Genomic DNA, 8,823 nt, shown 5'->3' with positions numbered 1-8,823 from the left:
GGCAATCTGGGACTAAACATACACGAAATATAGAAAAGAGAGAAGAGGTGGGCCATGGGCCAAAAGGTTCGGCCGGCCATGCGCACGCACCACCGTTGCGGTTTTTTTATATTTTTCTTTACTGAAATTTTTTATTTTTCAAAAAAAAAATTGTAAACCTTGACGAAAATAAAAGGAGAAAAGAAAAATACGGGCCGGTCTGTCTACTATGCTGCGCATGTGGGCGACAAATAATTATGAGCCGCACGCACATTTTTTTAAATAGAAACAAAAATGAAAATTGAATAATGAAAATAAAATAAAATTTTATATAAGCATATTATATATCAAAATTTTCATAAAAATAATCCCTCCGTTTCTTTTTACTTCGCATATAAGATTTGATCAAAGTCAAACTACACAAAGTTTGACCAAATTTATATAAAAAAATATGAACATCTACAATACTAAAACTATATAGTATGAAAATACGTTTGATGGTAAATCTGATAATATTGATTTCATATTATGAATATTTATATTTTTTTTAATATAAAGTTAGTCAAACTCTACAAAGCTTGACTTTGACCAAATCTTATATGCGGACTAAAAAGAAACGGAGGAGTATTTCCTAAAACATGAACATATTTTCAGCGGCAAATAAATTCCACAAAAAATTAAATAAAGCAAACACTACTACTGGTTCCTTTAAAAACCAAATAAAAATATTTTAAAATACTAAAATAATTTCAAACTCATTTTTCACCAATTTTCTACTGTAGGGAATCATTTTACCCTATTTTCCATATATTTTATTCTTGGAGAAAAATAATTTGAATAAGAACCAAATATCTCGAAATAGAAAAATGAGTTTCAAAATAACTTCAAAGTACTTTCAATTTGATTCTTTGAAACATCCAACTCTCTTTCTTAGCATTTTAAGAAGTCATTTTATCTTCTCTCATGAAATTCATTGAGTTGCATAAAGTTTCCGAATTTGAAATAGTTCCAAATGGAACTCAAATCTTTTCAAACCCTTTTCATTTATTTAAATGGAAGAAGTCATATCATCTTCACTACACGGTTTTGTGATGAAATTAAGTTGAATTCATGGAGATCATAAATGCAAGGTGAAAGTTTTGGGGAAGTCATTTTATTCCCTCTCATTCAACTTTCAAAAGTTTCAATTTCCACTCTATTTCACACCAGAAATCACACAAGCAATCAATATTACTTAATTAATATAACATTCCAAAATTTAGAATTTTGGGATGTTACAAACCTACCACCCTTAAAATGAATCTCGCCCTCGAGATTCGGAGAGGCTAGCAAGAAATAGGTTAGCTTCGGGGTTTCCTCGAAAGTCCATCGATTTCCACGAATGTCTGGGGTGCTACCACCCTTAGAAACATGGTTACAGCTCCATCAAAACTCATGTACTCCATTCTTATGGTTGACAGGGTCAGTGATGCGGAGCATCCCAAGATCATCCCCATGGACGCACCTACACCTCCAACGACACCACTTGGAGCAATGACACGAGCCCGGGCCAAGGCTATCGAAGATAAGGTGAACTCACTCCTCTCCGAACTTCCACTTTCTATGCATGAGACATGGCTACTACCTAAGTCCGAGGTGTTGTGCATGATTAGGCACCAAGAGGGCCCTCCCAAAGATGCGCATGAAGATGTACAAGTCCGCAAGTCCACGGATGAGGAGAACCAACGGAAGGAGCCATGAGCATCTCCCAGGCCTCTAACATCCGGCCCCTGGAGCGTCATCCACTACAGCAGCACAGCCGCCCGCAGCTATAGGCCCCAGACATCTGGCCCCGACAGCCCGGACATTCGGCCTCTCCCGAGCCCCCGGACATCCGGCCACCAGCCCGGAAATCCGGCCCCTCCGAACCCGAGAGCAACCAATGTCACCACTCCAGCCCAGACATCCGGCCCCCCAGCTCGGACATCTGGCCTCCCGTGTCTGCGCATAGTGAAGGGCCGAGGCCCGTGTATCCCTTCTCCCCCCTAGACTATATATACTCCACCTCGCCCAACTTTCTATGGTTAGCAAAGGATTAGCTCATATTTCGTGTGAGAGCTTTGCTCATCCACTTGGTTACCTTCTCCTCGGAGATTCGTGCCTCCTACGGAGAAGATCCCCCAAGCGGATTCAAGACCCCTCTTTAGGGAAGAACATCAAGACCTCCTCATGGAGAATACCGGTTACCGTGTATCGTCCCTAGTTGATCGTGGATCGTGTATCTTACTTTATGTACCCGAGGATCTAGCACATGTGTGACTTATTCATGTTGGTTTGAGTGTTCCTCTTCGTTTCCCCTTGTGTTTCTCTCGTTTTCCCCTTTGTGTTCCTCGTGTTCTTCGCGGGATTCCGCTCCTTTCGTGAAAGATCGGTCGATTAGGGTTCTACCCTACATCATCTTGGTATCAAGAGCCAAGTTGATCACGATTTTGGATCCTCCCCATTGTGTTTCTAGCCTTGTTTTGTTGTTTTTCATCCTAATTCAAAAATTCCCCACCAAAAATAGCCCCAATTTATTTTGTGATTTGTTGGTGTGTTGAGATTTTGTTGGTTTGGATTCGTGGATTTTCTTTGTTTTGAGTGGATCTAGCTTCCCATCCATTTCCCCCCAATTTCCATCCACAAATTCCTCCGAATTTCGCCAGGATTTAACCTCTCCACGCGGTGTTCATCCCGTTCATCCCCGGATCCAGAGCCCGGACATCCGGCCTTCCACCCGGACATTTGACCCCTGGTAGCAACATCTCCATGCACCTTTTCACCAAATTTTGTTCCGGTGCCCACCATAGACCACATATACTTCCACATACCTCCACCACTTCTGCATAACCCAACCATTTTGGACCGTTTCACTCTCCGACACATTTGCTACTTCGAGGTTTGAGAATTTGAGTTGCGGTACCGTATCCTTTTGTGTTTCGGCTATCTAGGTACTGTTCGACATCGACATCACCGCCGCTCATCTTCGCCACGGACGCGTCCTACATCATCACCGTCGTCCTACATCGTCGTCAACAACGACCACCTCAACTACACCTTGGTATTCGTGCCACCATTTTGACACCATACCAGAAGCAAAACCGGTAACCTCATCTTGGTATTGGACATATCACTCTTGCCATTACATTGATAGCCATTATAGCCTTACTCCTTTGCGTTTCTTACCCATCGAGACTAGCCATCGAGTATTGCCGGCAACGAGACTTGTGCCCATTAGTGATCATACTTCCCATAGCATCCATATATCATTGTTGCATATATTGGTATCTCTTGTGTCACAAAGTTGTCGTCGCATACTCCCTTGCTATATCGGTTCGTCAAGCATTGCATGAGAAAAGAGCTCAAACATCAAAGAGCCAAACAATCTTTTAAGCAAAGAGGAAAGATAAGCAAAGAGCTTTTAAGCAAGAACCATAGCATCATACAACATTAAGATTGTCATACTCGATCATCTTGGATCATATCAAAGCAACACCTTGCATAGAGCATACTTGGGATAGAAGTCGTTGCATTTTTGCTAAGTAGGTTGTGCACAAGTTCTTGTATCCGCCAATTGTGCAATCGTGCTAGCGTCTCTCTAGTGTTGTGCAACAACAGCATTTTTGTGGATTCCACATTTTGGCTCACCCTTGGTTGCACGACCCCGCTTATCTTTTTGCGTGTGTGTTTTCGTGTACCTTATATGCTTGGTCTACTTGTTACATCGCATCTTGCGAATCTCTTCCAACATTATTGAAGCTCACTTACAATTGCATCAAATTTTATGCCACCATCCTAACCAAGCTCCACCAAAAGCTCTTACTTGTGTAGGTGTGAGAAACCGACAAGAGCTAGTACCAATTGTGCTATTTCCTTGTCCTAGATTGGAGTGATCCTCGATCCACTTTCAACTTCGGTCAAGGTACATTTGGTACTCGTTCTTCTCTTTCTACCACTCACATTTGTCTTGGAATGATGGATAGGCCAAGTACTTCTACCAACCCATTCTTCATGGAGCAAGACGACGACATGAACTCCATCGTCACCAAGAGTCACCTCTTTGGTGCACAACGTCCTTTGCATCAAGAGCAACAAGCTATGAGTGAACACATCGACAACCTTGCCACCGACTTGCGACTTTCCGAGCAACGTACAAGGGACTACTTCGACCACAAGCTCGATGATCACAAGCAAGAGAATGATGCAAGGATGGATGAGATTCACGCTTTGTTGCTCAACCGCTCTTATTCCACTTGAAGAAGGAGCCGTTCAAGCCGGCACTCCGACTTCACCCTCTCCGTCTCAAGTACACCGACATCGAACACTCTTCGCCATGCCGCGTGCAATGAGCGTCAAGCAAGCCTCAATCCTCTATGCGACACCGACTCGTAAGAGCACCGACAACGTCAAACCCAAGAGGCCTTTGTGCTAGCACGAGAACGGCAACGACAACGCCAACATGAAGACGAAGAGTGAGCGCGTCTACACCAAAATGCTCAAGATGCCGAGGCACAATGTCAATAACAACAACTCCGTGATGCTCAAGCACTTGCGGCGCAACAAGCTCTACGCGATTCAAGTCGAGCTGTAGCCAACCGAGGCCGACAAGCCCGTGAACAAGAGGAAGCACTGCGTGAAGAAATTCAAGAACGAAGATTTCAAGCTCTAGTGCATCGTCAAGTTCCTCCTCGAGCTAGACAAGCTCATCCACAAGCTCGCCAAGAACAACAAGTCAATCCAGAGCATGAAGACAATGGAGATCCTCCACGACAAGAACAACATGAGGATGACAACCCTCCGCGCCAAGAGCACCACGAGTTGAACAATCATCAACAACATGGGCATCATCATCCCCGACCCCAACACAATGAAGAGCAATGCTATGGCAAGCTCAAGTTCACCATGCCCAAGTTCAACGGAAGCAACGATCACGAAGAGTACCTTTCATGGGCATTGAAAGTTGACAAGATCTTCCGTTTGCACAATTATGAAGAAGAGAAGAAGATCGCAATGGCATCCCTTGAGTTCCAAGACTATGTCCTCATTTGTTGGGAACAAATCATAGAGCGCCGCGAGGCAAAAGGTGAACCACCCATCACTACTTGGGCACAAATGAAGGATGTCAGGAGAGCACGCTTCGTACCTACCTACTACAACTGTGACCTCTTCAAGAAACTCAAACAACTCAGGCAAGGAACCAAGAGCATTGAAGAGTACTACAAGGAGATGGAGATTGCAATGATGAGAGCCAATGTCACGGAAGATGACGAGCAAACAATGGCACGTTTCTTGAATGGACTCAATCTTCCCATCAAGAAGATCGCCGACTTCCAACCAAGTCTCATCGAGCTAGTGCACCAAGCTACCAAATAGAAACGCCAAGTGCAAGATGATTTCAAGAATGCCAAGTTCTCATCCAAGTCCTACAACTTCTCCAACAATCAAGCTTCAACGACTCCAACACCGACTACAAAGCCTTCTACTACCAACATCGACAAGTCGAATTCCAAGAAACTTTTGTCCACTACAAGCCATCCTACTACGAGCAACTTCAAGCCAAGAGCATCATCATCATCAACCCCAACCGATGAGACTGTCAAGATGAGTTCCTTCAAGTGTTTCACTTGCGGAGGCCGAGGCCATAAGTCCTATGAGTGCACCAACAAGCGAACCATGATCTTCAACAACGATGGAACTTATGAGTCCATGAGTGAAGGCGAATTGGAAGCCCTTGAGCAAGTCTCCATGCACCGCCAAGTGAACAATGAAGAAGAACAAGTCTTTTGCGATGAAGATTCAAGTCCCGCCCTTGTTGTTTCCAAGGTTTTGACTCTCCAACATCACCAAGAAGAAGACCAAAGATGCCACATATTCCACACCAAGGCCGGCATCAATGGACGATCCGTCAAGGTCATCATCGATGGAGGGAGTTGTCATAATCTCGCAAGTGAAGAACTTTGCTCCAAGCTCCAATTTCCCAAGACGAAGCATCCACATCCATAAAAAGTGCAATGTCTTAGTGACTCCGGCACCATCCAAGTCGAGCACCGAGTACAAATCTCTTTCAAAATCGGCGCCTACGAAGACACCTTGGAGTGCGACGTCGTTCCAATGACAATTTGTCATCTTCTCCTTGGACATCCATGGCAATTCGATAGAGGAGTCATCCACAATGGCCGAATGAACCACTACATCTTCAAGATGAAGGGCAAGGAGTACGTCCTCCGTCCAATGTCGCCAAGTCAAGTGATCGCCGACAAGCAAGCCACCCATCGTGGAGATCATAGTGAGAGAGCGAGCCACCAAAAAGAGTGTGAGCACCACAAGCCCAAATTGAGTGCCTCCACGATGAGCGAAAATAAGAACCTAGTCCTATTTTCCACAAAAAGTGAGATAAGAGGAGTGTGTGAGAACCCATCTAGTGTCTTACACTACGTCCTCGTGTGCAAGGATAATGCACCACAAACTAAAACTTCTCACACTCTTCCATTGAGCACTAAATCAACCTCATCCCCGGAGCACCTCTTCCAATCAAAGCTCCATACCGCGTCAACCCCGAAGAAACAAAACAAATACAAAGGCAAGTAAAGCATCTCATAGACCATGGACATGTGCGTGAAAGTTTGAGCCCTTGTGCCGTCCCGGTCATTCTTGTGCCAAAACGTGATGGTAGCTTTCGCATGTGCTTCGATTGTAGACCTATCAATGCTATCACCATTCGCTATAGGTATCCCATTCCACGCCTAGATGATATGCTTGATGAGCTTAGAGGTGCCACTATCTTTTCCAAAATTGATTTAAGAGTGGTTACTATCAAATCCGCATACAAGAGGGTGATGAATGGAAAACCGCCTTCAAAACTAAGTTTGGTTCGTATGAGTGGTTAGTCATGCCTATGGGTCTCTCGGAGGCACCGGGCACTTTTATGAGCCTTATGAATCATGTCTTTCGCCCTTACATTGGTATATTTGTTGTGGTTTACTTCGATGACATTCTTGTGTTTAGCAAATCTATGAAAGAGCATGTCACCCATGTCCGCACCATTTTGCAAACTCTTAGAAAAGAGCGCCTCTATGCTAATATGGAGAAATGCCTTTTAGGTGTTGATAAGCTCGTTTTCTTGGGTTTTGTTGTTTCTTCTAAGGGTTTTCATGTTGATGAGTCCAAGATAAATGCTATTAAGACATGGCCGCAACCAACCAACTTGCATCAAGTGCGTTGTTTTCTTGGCCTTGCGGGTTTCTATCGTCCCTTTGTGAAGGATTTTAGCACCATTGATTCGCATTTGCATGCTTTGAGCAAGAAGAATGTGCCTTTTGTTTGGGGACCATCCCAAGATACCGCATTCAATGAGCTTAAGAATTTGCTTACTCATGCTCCCGTGCTTGCTTTACCCAACTTCGACAAGCCTTTTGAGATTCATTGCGATGCTAGTGGTAATGGCATATGAGGTGTGTTAACGCAAGAGAAGCGCCCGATAGCTTACTTTAGTGAGAAACTTTCCGGAGCGCAACTAAATTACCCCATCTATGACAAAGAGCTATATGCTTTAGTCCGCGTTTTGCATGAATGGGAACATTACCTTCGTCCCCATGAGTTTATCATTCATACCGATCATGAGACTCTCAAGTATCTTAAGGGACAAACCAAGTTGAACAAGCGTCATGCTAAATGGAGTAAATTTATTGAGTCTTTTCCTTATGTCATCAAGTACATCAAGGGTAAAGAAAACATCATAGCGGATGATCTTTCCCACATATGGATGTTTGTTACACAACTTGAGTTAGATGTCATTGGCTTCGAGCATATCAAAGACTTATATGAGCATGAAGCAACTTTTGCTACTCCTTATGCCAAGTGTTTGTCGCATACATCTTGGGAACGCTATTACATCAAAGATGGATATCTTATGCGAGCTAACAAACTTTGCATCCCCGAGTCTTCTCTTCGTTTGTTGCTTTTGCAGGAATCTCATGGAGGAGGCTTAATGGGACATTTCGGACGTGACAAGACGTTCACCACGCTCTCGAAGAAATACTTTTGGCCCAAGATGTTTCGGGATGTCAATCGTTTCACCAACCGATGCTCTACATGTCGCAAAGCTAAGTCCAAAGCTCAATCTCATGGCCTCTATATGCCTCTACCAATTCCATACCAACCATGGGAAGACATTAGCATGGACTTTGTACTTAGTTTGCCTAGGACCCGAAATGGGAAAGATTCCATATTTGTCGTTGTGGACCGTTTCTCAAAAATGGCAGATTTTATTCCTTGCAACAAGATAGACGATGCTTCACATGTTGCTAATCTCTTTTGTAGGAAAATATTGCGTCTACATGGAGTGCCAAAGACAATTGTCTCGGACCGCGACGTCAAGTTCCTAAGCTTCTTTTGGAAGACCCTATGAGCCAAGCTCGGAATCAAGCTACTCTTCTCCATGGCTTACCATCCTCAAACCGACGGCCAAACGGAGGTGACAAACAGCAAAATCTCCTCTCTACTTCGAGTACTCGTCAAGAAGAACATCAAGGAGTGGGAGGAGTGCCTACCTATCGCCGAGTTCGCCTACAACCATGCACGAAACTCAACAACCGGCAAGTCCCCCTTCGAGGTCGTCTACGGATTCAACCCTTTGTCACCATTGGATATTCTCCCTCTACCACTCCAAGAGCGCATCAATTTGGACGCAAGTGCATGAGCGACCCATCTCAAGAAGGTGCATGAAGATACAAGAAACACCATCGAGCGCCAAGTACAACGACTTGCGACCAAGCTCAACGTCAACAAGCACCTCATGTGGCTACACCTTCGCAAGGACCGCTTCCC

This window comes from Triticum dicoccoides, chromosome 4A, assembly GCF_002162155.2.
Source record: "Triticum dicoccoides isolate Atlit2015 ecotype Zavitan chromosome 4A, WEW_v2.0, whole genome shotgun sequence".
Taxonomy (NCBI): domain Eukaryota; kingdom Viridiplantae; phylum Streptophyta; class Magnoliopsida; order Poales; family Poaceae; genus Triticum; species Triticum dicoccoides.
This window is presented reverse-complemented; position numbering follows the sequence as displayed.